Here is a 15,108-nt window from a genome sequence, read left to right on the forward strand (position 1 = left end):
TGGTTTTTTCTCTTAAATTTTTTAAAATCAAAGTAATGCATACACATAGTTTTAAAATGGTATTGTACTAAATGGAAAGTGACAATCATCTTCCTTAGATTCTACTCCCTAAAACTAACCACTTTCAACTGCCTTTTTATTTGATCTGATATTTGCTTCCATATGTTCTTATGTTATTATTTTGTTTTTAATTAAAGTTTTTGAATAACTAATACAGTCATACGGTCCTAAAATAAGACATGTAAAAAGATATACAGTAAAGAGTATTTTTCCTACTCACATCTCCCATCCATCTACTTCCTACCCAACCCACTTTCCCCAGATAACCTCTGTTAGTTTTCTGTGTACCTAGATACAAGAAAATAACATTATATATTTACTTTGTCTGCCTTTTTCTGTTATTTTTTATGCAAAAGTATCCCTAATCAACCATGATGAAGTAGGATATTTCACATTAACAAACAATCCAGACATCTTAGTGGCTTCTTTCTCACCCGTGCTCCATGCCCTTCTCTGGTTGTTTCACATTTTCTGCATGCAGAGTTGCAAACCAACAGAATCTCTACCATCTGGAGTGTCATGCTTGCAATGGCAAGGGACGGAGACTATGACAAATTGCTCCCTGGCCCCTAAAGGCTTACTCCCAGAGGTGACACATGTCACTTCTGCTCACATTCATTGATCAAAGCATGTCACATGGACCTGACAGTTTAAAGGGGGCAGGGAAGTGCAAACTTATCTTGTGCCCAGGAGTCAGAGAGCCAGACATGCTGGCGAACAGCACTGGTGATTAGCTCACACGTGCACCGTTCTGCACCTAGCTTTTTTCAGCTAGAATGATATTTAATCAATCTTGCCATTTCAGTAAATAGACATCCCTACTGTTTTTTTTTTTTAAAGCAGATGGAGATTTGCATTATTTGCAGTATTTCCTTTACAAAAAATGCTGCAGGGAATATTCAGAAACTATTTTGCACACGTGAGAATATATCTCTAGGATAAATTTCGGTAAGTGACATTGCTGGGTCAAAGGGTACACACGCTCGTAATTTTGATAGGTATGGCCAAATTGTCCTCCACGGAGGGTTGGCCAGATTACACTCTTCCCAGAGTGTATGCCAGTGCCTACTTCCCCAAAGCCTTGCCAAGGGAGTGTATTTCCAAACTTTTGGGACTTCCTCAGTCTGATAGGTGAAAATATTCTCATTTTATTTTCACATTGCATTTCTCTTAGGAATGAAGTTTGCTGCTACTTCTTGCTTGTTATAATTCAGACATCCTGTAATAGTAAGCGGGAGCTGACTTCATTAACACTATCCCCCACACACATGCACATATTTCCTCTACCTCATCCTCTCTGTTCCATAGTTGCATCACAGTTTTGGGTCAATTCAGTGATCAGTTTGCCTTATTATGACGTGTAAACATATTTAGCCATAGCTCCAAGAAGTGTATTATAAGATTTCCTCTCATGTACTCTTTTTTGCCCCTGGACTTAATAATTGCTTTGGGTTTTATGCTCACTTATTTTTCTTCTACTAATTGTTAAAGTTTTCTCATTTTCTCCATTGGATCAATGTTCTATTGATAGTTTTTCCCAAGCCATCAAATGTACTAGATAATTTATTGATTCCCTTTTTCCACGGAGATTCCCTTCCCAGAGCCTTTTGTCTTTTACACCGTCCTGCACTATCTGCTCTCCAAGCCTGCTTCTTGGATCCCATTTCCTCCTTTTTCTTGGATTACTCTTTATTTAAGTGGAGCATATCATTCAATAACTTCCAGAAAATTCTGTTTTTAGGTCTTTAATGTCTTTGTTCTAACCTCACCTTTGATATCAGACTAGTGTGGCATCCTAGGCTAAAGATCATTTTCTCTCTGAATTATGGAGATATTATTCCACTGGTTACTAGAATCCAGTGATATTGTGAAGAAATATGACTCAATTCTGATTCTGTTAGGGATAAAGACTTCTATTTTCCTCCAGTATCCATTCTTCCTTTTTCCTTTAGCAAAATAATGCCTACCATTTACCTGGCTGGAGATGACATTTCCGAGCTTTCCTTGCTCTTGTAGGGGAGGAAGACATTTCCTCTTCCCAAATGTGGGTTCGTCTGGCCGGAGAATGAATTAAATTCACATGAGACAGAATAGCAAGAGAAAATTAAACAAAGCTTTATGAGGACCCATGGCCCGGGGCCTTTCTTCCCGAAGGAGGAAAGGGCACCGAAGAAGTGGGGTACACAGAGTGGTTATATACCCCCAAATAGGGTGTTTCACATGTGATTGAAATGTCCCTCCCACAATAGTCACAAGATTGCCCTGTCGGCACAGGGCTTGATGGACACAGCAGGTAGTGGTCTGCTGTCTCAGAGGGCGTAGCAGGAGGCAAGTCTATTGTCTTGAGCTGGGTGGTCACAGATGAGTGCAGCAATCAGTTTCTAGCCTAAGGAAGGATGCTTAATCCTTAAAGAAATGCCAAAGTTGGGAGGGGGAGGGAAGTCAGTTACAGGAGGTTACCAGAGAAGCACAATAAAATGCAAATTTAAGTCCTTGCCTTTGGTATTGATTAAGAGTTTCTAGAGAGAATGTCATCTCCTTTCTTCTTCCTGGTACAGAGAGGGAGGCTCCTTTTACAGATAGAGATTTACCTTACAAATGTAAACATGTCCTAACAAAGGGCAAGTTCCATTCCTCCTTCGCTGTCCCAGTTTATCAAAAGCAATCAGCCTCAAATAATCCTGATGCCAAAGAGACATGTCTTGGGGTGGCCAATTTCAGGTCCCCGCACTCTGCTTTCTGGACAAGTGACTAAGTTCTGGGCATTGGAATGCGAGTTGAAATTGTGCATCCAGAGACCTTTCACCTCTCCCTCTCCCCCGTGGTAGGATGTTGACATGATGGGGGGACCGAGACTGCCTCCTTGAATTCTGAATTGGAAGCTGGATGATGAGGATTCCTGAGGAGCCCTTCCAGCTTCGCCCTCTACCTCTTAGCTATGACGTGAGTAGGAATTCATTTCTATTTTGATTATGCCACTCCATATTTTATATCTGTGTTAAAACAACTTAGATTCTTCCTTCATATACTGTTCCTTTCTGTATGACTTGTTTGCCTCCCCCCACCCCCTGAAAGTTTTAGGATCCTTTTTTTATCCCCAGTGTCCTGAAATTTCCTGATTATAGCCTCGTCATGGGCTGTTCTAAATTCAGTGGTGCACTTTCAATCAGAATTATTGTATTTTTCAGTTCTGTGAAATTTTCTTGTCTCATTTCTTCAAGAATTAGCTGCTTTCCATTTTCTCTGTAGTTTCTGTCTGAAACATTTATCATTTAGCATTTGTCTCCTTCTCTGAAGTCTTATCTTCCTCTTTTCTGCTTGCTTACCCCCGCCCCCACTTTCTGGATTTTATCTTTCAACTCTTTTGGTGCACTTTTTTTTTAAGGCTGTGTTGTTTTCCATTTCCAAGAGTTCTTTCTTATTACTCTTTTTATTTCTTTGAAGATATTAAGTGTAGGATTTTTTTTCCTTCGATTTTTTGTTACCGCTTTTCCTTTATCTTGCTTGTGTTGTTTCTCGTGTTGGAGGCTTTCTCAAATGTTTAATGATGTGTGACCATGGGTTCCTAGTTCAGAGTGAGGCAGCTCTGAGGCGATTAGGCTAGTGACAGAGGGTGTCTGGGGACAAACAGGTCTTTTGTGTGGGGCACTCCCAAATGTCAGTATCCTGGTGACTTTTCTCCAGGGCAGATTAACTTCTCAAGAGGAGAGTTCTGTAGTTTCCTGGTTGGGGGCGTATGCCTCACCCTCAGAGTTGGGGGGAGGAGGAATAGCACACATACACTCCAAACCAGCTTTCGTTTGTAAAGATTTTATTGATTCACTTCAGCAACTCAAGGACTTAACAGATGCGTGCTATAACACATGTATGTTTGTTTATTCATTTAACAAATATTTATAATGAGTCCCTCGTGTGTGTGTGTGTGTGAGTGTGTGTGATACTGGGAAGACAAAATTGGGGAAAACCACGTCTCTGCTTTGGCTTGTAGCAGATGTAATCACAACTTTTGTGCAGATAGTGACTGATGTACTGGGCATGGTGGGGTAGCGGTGGGCGTAGTGGCAGCCTAGAGGCACCGGGCAGCGCCAGGCAGAGAGTTCACCTGTATTTTTCAGGGGAAAGGGGAGGGAGTGGGGGGAGGGACTCTATTCTTTTCCACTCATTTCACAGATACAGTTTCCCTTCCTGCTTGTCTCCCTACCCCCAAAACAGATGTACCGATTATATACTTATAGACTAATATACGTTGAGAAAACCTTTGACATCTCAATGTTCCTGAGAAAATGAAAGCCTGCCAGTCATTCACACTTTGGTATTAATTATGTTAACCTGGTAATCACTTAAACTTAATGAAGCTGTGGGATGTTAAATGGTAAGAAACAAAGATCATTAAACGCCACTCTAAGAGAAGGCTGAATGTATTTGCTGGCCTGGAAAGGAAGAGCCATGTCATTCAGGTCTGATTTCAGTGGATCTCAGAGCAGAAAGTCAAAAGGGCTAAATATGGAACAAAAAAGGAGCAAGCGACAAAGAAGGCAGTCTCTGAGCTCAGGTCTCGGGGTGCCCCAGGAGGACTGTGAACCCCTCTTTGTGAACGGTCACTTTCCTTCCAGCTGTCACGTCACCGATTTTGAGAAGCTGCGATTCAAACTGGTCTAGGAGGGGTTCTGTACGATTCTGGTCGGCTCAGGACAGGAGTGTCTGAAGATGGGTGAAACTTAGCAGGATTTTGTTGTTGTTTTGTTTTTTAAACAAGGACCAAGTGTTTCCATTACAGAAGTGAGGACTCGGCGAGGTAATCTTACGGGCAACTTGGAGGCCTTCGAGATGGGACATTCCAGAGGTAGTAGCGCATTAAGGGGGTCTGAAATAAAGGAGGGGGCCTCTGACTGTGTGACAGGGCTGTAGAGAGGGGAAGTATGTCTGTTTGGAAGAGGAACTTAAACTTTGCTGCTTTATCTAGGTTCTTAGGGACACCCCCTCCCTGACTTCTGAAGATCATCTCTGGGTGGTCTTGGTGCCCCTCCATGCAGTAGTGAGTAAGTGGAAAAGATGATCACATTTAGATGAATCGAAAGGAACTCTACCCAGTCCTTTTGGACAGGTCTATCCTTTTAGGCACCCTCTTTCTCTCTATATGGTCTCTTTGTTGCCTTTCTCTGCCTTGGGTCACTGTTCTCTTCTTTCTTTCCCACATTTCTCTCCCTACTTATTCCTGGGTTTAATTCCCCCATGCTGCTCAGGAGCCACCTCTGTGGACATTTCCTGAGCTGTACCCTTCCTCTATGACCAAACGGTCCAGATCCTTCACCTCCATTGCCTGTTGAACTTCAGAAAATTGTACAAAATGTGGAACAAAACAATGATGAGTATCCTAATATATAAAGAACCCCAATAACTTACTTGAGAGAAAACTGAATATCCTAGTAGAAAAATGAGCACAGGGCATGAAAAGACAATTTGTACTATCAGAAATGCAAATGACCAATAAACATGTAAAAGTGTTTAGGATCAGAAGTAGTTCACGAGACCGGCCCCGTGGCCGAGTGGTTAGCTTTCCCTGCTCTGCTTCGGCGCCCCAGGGTTTCGCCGGTTCGGATCCTGGGCGCGGACATGGCACCGTGCGTCAGGCCATGCTGAGATGGCATCCCACACAGCACAATCAGGGGCACTCACAACTAGAATACACAACTATGTACTGGGGGGCTTTGGGGAGGAGGAGAAGAAGAAGAAGAAAGAAAAAAAAGATTGGCAACAGATGCCAGCTCAGGTGCCAATCTTAAAAAAAATAAAAATTGAAAATATGTTCAGTCTCAAAAAAAAGTAGTTCAAACACTGCAAGAGGAAACAACACTGAGGTTCAATTTCTTGTCTGGTAATTGGCATAAATGTTAAAAGTGCATGCTAATACCTAATATTCATGAAGATGGGGAAAGGGGCCCTGTTATACTCTGCAGGTGGAAATATTTAAGTGGCATAATTTTCTGAGACCGTAAATTGGCTTTTTTCCACTTCTACTGAAGTGTCTTAAAGGTGGCCAACACCCTATTTTCTAGGGTAAGGTAAACTAGCTAAAGGTGAGTTGGAGGATTGTGATTGGTGTGTGTTAGGCTTCTTTGACAGGTGTTTCTCGGAAGTGCAGGCTGACTTCAGTTTAGATTTGTGCTGTGGGCCAGGCCACTGGGGTGGCCTCCATTTCGTGGGTCCCCATAATAGGAATTAACTTTATCAGTATACACACACACATACTGCGTGTTAATGGAATAACAGCCGAAAGACTGAACATCAAAGTATTCAAAATGTGAACAGTGGCTATATTTAGGTGATGGAGAACAGATGACTTTTTAAAATTGATCTCTTCTAAATTTTCTGTAATGAATATGTGTTATTTCTATAACAAATGAACAGCAATAAAATATTTTCAAACCAAACAAGACTCGTTTGGTTCATCTTGGCACTTGTCTGTAAAGAGTGGGACAGGCTCTGTACATTCTTATTCAAAAAATTGTTTGCATTTGAAGAGGGGTCCCCAGACCTTAACAGAAAAGAGGAAACAAATATATTATCTTTTTTTTTGGTTTCATTAGATACAGAATCCCTATTCCCAAAAGGTGGCAGGAATTCCTGATCCTATTTGAAGGAGATAAAGAGAGTTCCAAGCAGGGCCTGCCTCTGACATTTTATTTTATTTTTGCTAATTTTTTTCCTTTTTTTTTTTTTTTGAGAAAGATTAGCCCTGAGCTAACGTCTGCCACCAATGCTCCTCTTTTTGCTGAGGAAGACTGGCCCTGAGCTCACATCTGTGCCCATCTTCCTCTGCTTTGTATGTGGGACGCCTGCCACAGCATGGCTTGACAAGCCGTGCGTAGGTCTGCACTCAGAATCAGAACTGGCGACCCTGGGGCCACTGAAGAGGAATGTGCAAACTTAACTGCTACACCCCCAGGCCAACCCCCTCTGACATTTTAGATTATGCTTTGTGGCCAGCTGCCTTCAGATAGAGCTGATAAGGACATAGGGCTGATGATTTTCTTGTCTGCTAATCTCTGGAAGAGAAACCAGTCTTTGGGTGAATTTCCGGAGGCAGGACCATAATTTGCGTGGAGAAGTCACAAGGAGAGCTGAGCAGTTATAGGATGGGCCCCACAAGAAGTGGGGGTCTTAGCACAGGACGTCTCAGAGCAGAGCCTGGATGACTATTGGTCAGGGGACCTGCTAGAGGATCCTAGCCCTTGGTGGACCAGATGCATTATGGATGTTTTTGTAATACTTAGATTCTATGATTCTATCTGTCTACGCAGCCCCCCTGAATAGCACCAACACGACCAATTGAAAAGACAAAGCTGAGTTTCTCCCTCACTGCGGTAGAGAGGACACCACTGTGGGGGACTGGAATTGGCCACCCCAAGCTATGTCTCTTTGGCATGAGGATTATTTTGGGCTGGTTACTTTTAAAAACTGCAGACATGAGAGAAACTCTGAAAAGTAGAATTTACTTACCCTTTGTTAAGAGACATTTGCGTCTGTAAAGGAAATCTCCATCTGTAAAGGTGTTTCCCTCTCTGTACCAGGAAGAAGGGGGAATGATGTTTTCTCCAGAAAGTCTTAATCAAGGTGAAATGCAAGGACTTAAATCTGCATAATAACCTTACTCTTGTTTACTGTGCTTTTCTGGTAATCTCCCATAACTGACTTCTGCCACCCCCAACATCCTCCTTTGTCTTTACCTGAGGGTGGTATTTAAGGTGAGAGCTTCTGCCATTTCGGTGAGTTGCTCAGTTTTTCTGGATCTCTTCCATGTATACATGTTATAAAACTTTGTTTAATTTTCTCCTGTTATTCTGTCTCATGTGAATTTAATTTGTTGTCCAGCCAGAAAGACCCAGAGCGAGTAGAGGAAATGTCTTCCTCCCCTACAGTTTGGCGACTTGGACAGGATAAAATTTCACTGGCTGGACACTGCTTGCTCCTGGACTGCTGCAGCCAAGAGAACATGGACCCCTGACGAGAGCCGGCAGAAGATAAGAGTTCTTCCCACGTCAGTCTCCCGGATCTCTGCGTGCAGGGTCCAGTGGAAGCAAGAGTGGTGAGTTTTTTTTGCTTTTCTAAATTTAGATTACCAGGAGAAAATTTTGGTGAAGCTGGCTTCTTGGACTCAGCGACTCTAGGATTTAGTTGCATACTCATTGATTGTAGATCCTTTTCCTCCCAGAGATAGTACTTTTCCTTGTCTCTGTCTTTTTTTGTTGTTTGTCGTAAGACACAGGCATCTCTATAAGCCTGTTGTCTGGGCCTTTTGTCTTGTTCTATGTGTTGAGAGCTTGGCTTTGTGACCTTTCTGGCCTCCGCCATCTGGAGGATGCAAGTACCGGCACGTATCTTGGCAGCCAGTTGAGTACACTGGGGTTCCAGGACACACTCTCTTTATCCAGCTGTGTCCATTCTCAGGGGAGTTTGTCACAAGGGGTCCCAATTGCTTTCATAAGGGGACTTTGTGATCTCAACCTTCATTGCCTGACTTTCTTAGACTACTTTTGAGAGTGAACTTTCTGGATCTCTTTTGGGGACGCCTCTTGTGTCCATAATTAAGCTTATTGGTTGAGTCACTATTAAGATCCTACTCGTCAGTGTGGCCAGATGATAGATCATTTAAATTGGGAAAACTTCTAAATTGGGGGAAAAATTTGTGAGAGCTGTCATCATAATTTTTATTGATACCTATGAAAAGGCCAAATTAAAAAGGAAACACGCATGCAAAAAGAATGACTGGCCTTAAGACCCTGACTCAGGTTAGAATTGAATTGATGAAACGTGAAAGTCTAAGTATTGATAAGATTGCAAAGGTTGGAATGCTTGAGCTGATTTCTTTTATAAAGAGGTTATATCAACTTTGCCTGAGTATGTTTTAAACTGTCTGGCTGGGAATACTTCCCTATCCAATATTATAAGACCGACACCTATTGATAAAGTCCTGACCATGGGTCCTGTCCCCATGCTGCAGCTCTTCACTGCCCGTGGGCCCTGTCCCCACACTAGTCTCTGAATAAAGGAGCACTACTATCGGAACTTGAGAGTCCAGGAAATCTTTCTTTTGACGACTCAGCTTGCCGAGCCCACATCATTTCTGATGACCCATACGGGGATCTTGCTTCACCAGCTTGTGAGCTGAAGTTCTAGGAAGTGCACTTTTCTTCCTTGTGCCTTTCTCTTTTCCAAGGATGGATCTAAATTCACTTCTCATTCAGGAACCTTCTTGGACAGCTGTAGGAATCCACGTTTGCTGCCCATGGCTACCAAACGGCCGGGACCCGATCAGACCTTGAAAGTTGAACTCTTATCTGGAGTGAGGAGTCTCTCATTCAGGAAAATCCAGTGTTAAAATTCCTTCCCAACCTCATCATCAATGTTTAGAACTCTGTCATAGATGTTTAAAACCTTATCACAAATGCTTGAAGCCCACCAATCAAAACCTGTCCCAAAAGAGAACAGTTTAGTGGTTACCAGAGGGGAAGGGGATTAGGGGGTGGGCTCATGAGGTTAGGGGCACATATATATGGTGACTGATGAGAAGTAAGGTACAACTGAAATTTCACAATGTTGTAAACTATTATGACCTCAATAAAATAAGTAAATAAAAAAATAAATAAAACCGTGTCCTCTTAGCGTTTCTGCATGCCAGCTTGTTCTCCCTAGCCTCTTAAATTTTGCCCCAAATCCCGAACTTGGGAGACAGATCTGAGGCCACATGCCCCCTGTCTCGCTGCAGATCAATCTTGCAGAATAAAGCTGATTTCTCCCCCAAAAGCTGATGCTTATAATTAATTGGTTTTTTTTTTTTTTATGAGCGTTGGGCAAGAAGACCCTAATTTTGTGCAGTAACAACTCCCTCATCATCCTCCCATCCCACTGCAGGATTAAATGGTCCTTCTTTCCAGGTGCTGAAAATAGTTAGCGGCCACCTCTTCCCTAGAGAAGCAGTTTAGCATCACCCCTAACTTCCGCCAGAGGGAAAAGGCAGTCTTCTGTTGTTCTGCCCTTGACACATGCCCAAGTTGATTCAGCGACCAAGAGACAGAGTTGAGACTTGAATGATTCAGGGCTAAAATTCAAGTTTTATTACATCCCACTGCAAGGTTTTTGAAAGACTGCTGTTGTGCTCATCAAGACCAGGAAATACATAAATATTTTTAGTACATAAACTACTGTGCATTGAGGTTATCCCAGATACATGACTAATATCAGGATTTGCGCTCTGACAGTATATTCAAAGTCAAAAGTACTGGAATAAGGAAGACTTTTTATTTGGAAGGATTGATTATCTTGCATGCTTCTGAAACAGCTTGTAAAAATAGGTTGGATAGCCTTTATTTTAAAATTTTAAATATTTGCAAAACATGTTGGGGAATAAAAACAGGAGCTTAATGATTTGAGAATTGACAGATTCTGCTGTCCTGTTTGTCTAGAAGTCCACAATACATCCACAAACTTTTGCTAGAAGTAAAGTATGTAAGTAAGTGGTGATGCCAGGCTGTTTGCCACATGAGCACTAAGTCCAGGTCTGTGCAGGGACCCACAGCCCAGCTTTTGCTCCCTCCTTTTGAGCTCTGTGTACTTGGGCAAGCTTCCATATCCGCACTCAGAGTTGTCTGGACCAGCATGAAAGAACTTTCTAAATCCTAAAGACAATTTATATTATGCAAATGTCAGCTTTTGTGATTGAAAACATAACTGAAATCCTATAGGGAAATTAGCACCAGATAAAAACATACCTTAGATTAGAGAGCCTTATAAGAAAGAAACCATGTACCCCTGGTGAGGTTTGTTAAATGCCAAGTAGAGATAATTAACATTAAAGGGTTTAATTCTTCCAAGTGTTCTTTCATTTTGTCTTTTGAGAAAAGTGTTTTCATTGAACAACAGCATTTACCAAAGTTCTGAACTATTAGTAAACGTGATCTACATTAAATCCCTTATTTCGCAAATGGGGAATCTGAGACCCACTGAAACTAAGTGGTTAGACTAAGGCTGCACAGCGAGTTAGTGTCAGGGCTTAGTCAAGAACCCAGGGCTCCCACCAGGCCAGTGTTCTTGGTGTAGCTCCTTTGGTCTTCCTTTGCATTGCCTCCCTACATGTTTCCAATTTGGAGTGTCAGGAGCACCTCAGATTTCTGCTCTGGTTTCCCATAGGTTATAAATTTCCTCCAGGGTCACTTCTGCTCACTTCCCTTTTCCTTCTCCCACACTATCCTTGCTCTTCCCTTTGCCATTCCAAGTTGGCATCCAGCCAGACATGTGTTATGCACATGGTATTGATCCCCCTTGTTCTCTTCATCTACTTTCTCTTGTCTCTTCTGATCTTTTTTCTCAAAAAAACCCCCAACACTAGCTGTCTACCCTCTCTCTAAGTAGGCTAAGTAGCACTCTCAGTTGCTAAATCCAGCAACCAGTATAAGACCTGCACCCTCCTCTGGTGTGGAGGGACAAAATTTGACACTCGAAGGGAGAATGCATTCATTGAAAGGATTTTATGCTGTAGACGACCTTAAGGTTTCCCCCAAGGACTTCATCTTGGATAGTGCCCACTAAGCACCTGATTATGATAGAGAAGTAATTTTAATTTTACTCTGGATAATTTAAAAAGAGTTTGTTCATCCCATCACTCTTTATGATTTCACTTATGTAAAAAAATATGTATTGCGCTCCTACTGTGTGCCAGGCCTGGAGCTGAATACTGGAAATATAGTGATTCAAGAGCAAAGACCATCCTTGCACTCACAGTACTTATAGTTTATCTGGAAAACAGATATTAAACAATTACAATAAGGTGTGGTGACTGTTCTGAGAGGGGCTGTATGGGATGCTCAGAGGATAGAGCAGGAGGACCCAACTCAGGGTGGGCCTCCACAAAGGCCTTCTTGAGGAGGTGCGTGAGGATGAACAGGAATTGGTCAGATGGAGAGGGGAGAAGAGGGATGTGGGAGGGCTGAGAGGGGAGACTCAGTGAGGCTCCTGTGAGGAACTGAGAAGGGTCTGTGTGTCTAAGGGACGGGGAGGTAGCAGGAAAATGCTCTGAGGTGAGGGGAAGAGGTAAGCAGGATCAGATCAAGGGCAGCCCTGTACTTCATGTCAAAAAGTTTCGGCTTTGCCCCAAGGGCAAGGGGAAGCCACTGAAGTGTTTTTTAAGCTGGGGAGAGACATGGTCACATTTGCCTTTTGTACATTAAAAAATTCTGGCTGTTGGGGCTGGCACCGTGGCCGAGTGATTAAGTTCATGCGCTCTGCTGCAGGCAGCCCAGTGTTTCATCAGTTCGAATCCTGGGTGCGGACATGGCACTGCTCATCAAGCCACGCTGAGGAGGCGTCCCACATGCCACAACGAGAAGGACCCACAACTAAGAATATACATCTATGTTCTGGGGGGCTTTGGGGAGAAAAAGGAAGAAATAAAATCTTCAAAAAAAAAAATTCTGGCTGCAGTTGAAGAGAATGATTGAAGACAAGAAGTGGGACTGTCATTATTCCAGGAGAATAGTGCCGTTGGCTAAGGTAGAAGTGGAAAGCCCTGGTAGGTTTGGGATATGTATAACTAGTAAAATCTATATTCTTTTGGTAGATGAGCGTCTGTGCAAAGCAAGAAAGGGGGAGGAATTGAGAATGATGGTGTCCGGTCTGGGCATCTGACGGATATTGAAACAGAGAAGGATGAGGAGCTTATTGGAAGCACACTGAATTCACCCATAGTATGTGTGTGGGAGGTGGGAGTCATGAAGTGCAAATTAGTGCAAAGTAGGTTAGATCTCCTCTGCAGAGGAATTTGGCTAGCATTTATTTAGTTAGTTTTTTGTTTATTTGTTTTGTTTTTCAAAGATTTTATTTTTCCTTTTTCCCCCAAAGCCCCCGAGTACATAGTTTCATATTCTAGTTGTGGGTCCTTCTAGTTGTGGCATGTGGGATGCCGCCTCAGCGTGACCTGATGAGCGGTGCCATGTCCGCACCTAGGATTCGAACCTGTGAAACCCTGGGCGGCCGAAGCAGAGCACGCGAACTCAACCACTCAGCCACAGGGCTGGCCCCTGTTTATTTAGTTAGTTTTTAAGTTATTTTAGGACATGCATAGTTAGGGTAATGTCCCCTACTGGTACATAGAAAGCTCTTTCATTCTCTTTTTGTAAGTTTTATTGATATAGAAGGCACATACAGAAAAGTATATATGATGTAAGTATATATATAGCTCATTGAATTTTCACAAAGATAATTTTATATGTGTGTAACCATCACCCAGATCACAAAACACTACCAGAATTCCCAAAAGCCAGCTCATATACCTTCTAGTCACTGCCCCCACTATCTTGGCTTTTAGAACCCTAGATTAATTTTGCCTGTTTAAAAAACTTGTATAAACGGAATCATACAGTATGTAGTCTTTTGTATTGCCTCATCCTTTTAAATGACTGTGTTATTCCATTATAGGGATGTATTATAATTTCCTTAATTACAGGGGAGGGAGACGTTTTCCTCTACCCTCTAGGTCCTTCTGCCAGGTCTAAGAATTAAATTGACATGAGACAGAATAACGGGAGAAAAACAAGTTTAATAACATGTGTACTTGAGACAAAGCCAGGAAAACTGAGTAACTCGCTAAAATGGCCAGAGCCACCAACTTAAATACCATTTGCAGCTAAAGACAAAAGAGGATGTTGAGGGTAGTGGCTTGGGACTTCAAAGAGGAGGGAGGCAATTCACGTGGAGATGGAAAAGCAAAGGTTTGGTAAACAAATGTTTGCCATGCCTTGTAGAGACGATGGCATGTGGAGAGGACTTTGCTCAAATGGGCCTGGCTGGATCCCTGTCTACCACACCTAGCTAATATTATACTATGGTTATCTATGGTGATAGCTCTTTCCTGGAGCAGACCTTCTAAAATTCTTTCAGGCAATTAGGGAGAAGGTCAAAGTTTCTTCCTGAGTCTTTTGTTCTTTAAAATAATCAAGGCAAAGAGATACATTTTGGGGTAGCGAATTTTGCTCCCTTACAAAACAAATCCCCTTCAGATGGTATTTAGTTTGTATTCCATCATTTGCTATCACAAACAATGCTGCAATATATTCTTTATAAATAACCTCAAAATAGTACCAGTATATCAGGGATGTTTTTTAGCTGCAACCAACTAAAAGCTGTCTAAACACTAAGGACATTTGTTATCTTACTTAGAAGCCTGGAAGTAAGCAGTTTAGTACTGCTTAAGGTAATGGTCCAATGCCCTTATCAAGACCGTTTCTTCCCCTCTTTCTCCTCTACTGTCCACAGGCTGCTGGCTTTATTCTCTGGGCTGGCTCCCTTCATGGTCTCAAGATAGCTGCCGTTTGTATCTACCGTCCTGTGAACGTTCTTTTTTTTTTTTTTTTTTTTTTAGGTAGATTGGCCCTGAGCTAACATCTGTGCCCATCTTCCTCTACTTTATATGTGGGATGCCTGCTACAGCATGGCTTGACAAGTGGTGCCATGTCCGCACCCGGGATCCAACCCAGCGAACCCCGGGCCACCAAAGCAGAATGTGCGAACTTAACTGCTATGCCACCAGGCTGGCCCCTCCTGTGAACTTTCTATTCATATATTTTGTCCACTTTTGTACTGAATTGTTGGCTTTTTTCTTAAAATTTAACTCCTCAAACTGTTCCATTATTGACTTTTTTATCTTTCCAGCATTCATGGGCTATTCCAAGTCATTTCTTTTTTTTTTCTTTTAAGATTTTAAAATTTTTTTCCTTTTTCTCCCCAAAGGCCCCTGGTACATAGTTGTATATTCTTAGTTGTGGATCCTTCTAGTTGTGGTATGTGGGATGCCACCTCAGCGTGGCTTGATGAGTGGTGTCATGTCTGCGCCCAGGATTCGGACTGGCGAAACCCTGGGCCGCCGAAGCAGAGTGCGTGAACTTAACCTCTCGGCCACAGGGCTGGCCCCGCAAGTCATTTCTTTATCATCTGGTCACATCTGTTCCACCTTAACTCAGGGGTTATTTTAATCAGACCAATGTTCTTTTTAATATA

The sequence above is a fragment of the Equus quagga genome, chromosome 1 (assembly GCF_021613505.1).
Source record: "Equus quagga isolate Etosha38 chromosome 1, UCLA_HA_Equagga_1.0, whole genome shotgun sequence".
In the NCBI taxonomy this organism is placed as follows: Eukaryota; Metazoa; Chordata; class Mammalia; order Perissodactyla; family Equidae; genus Equus; species Equus quagga.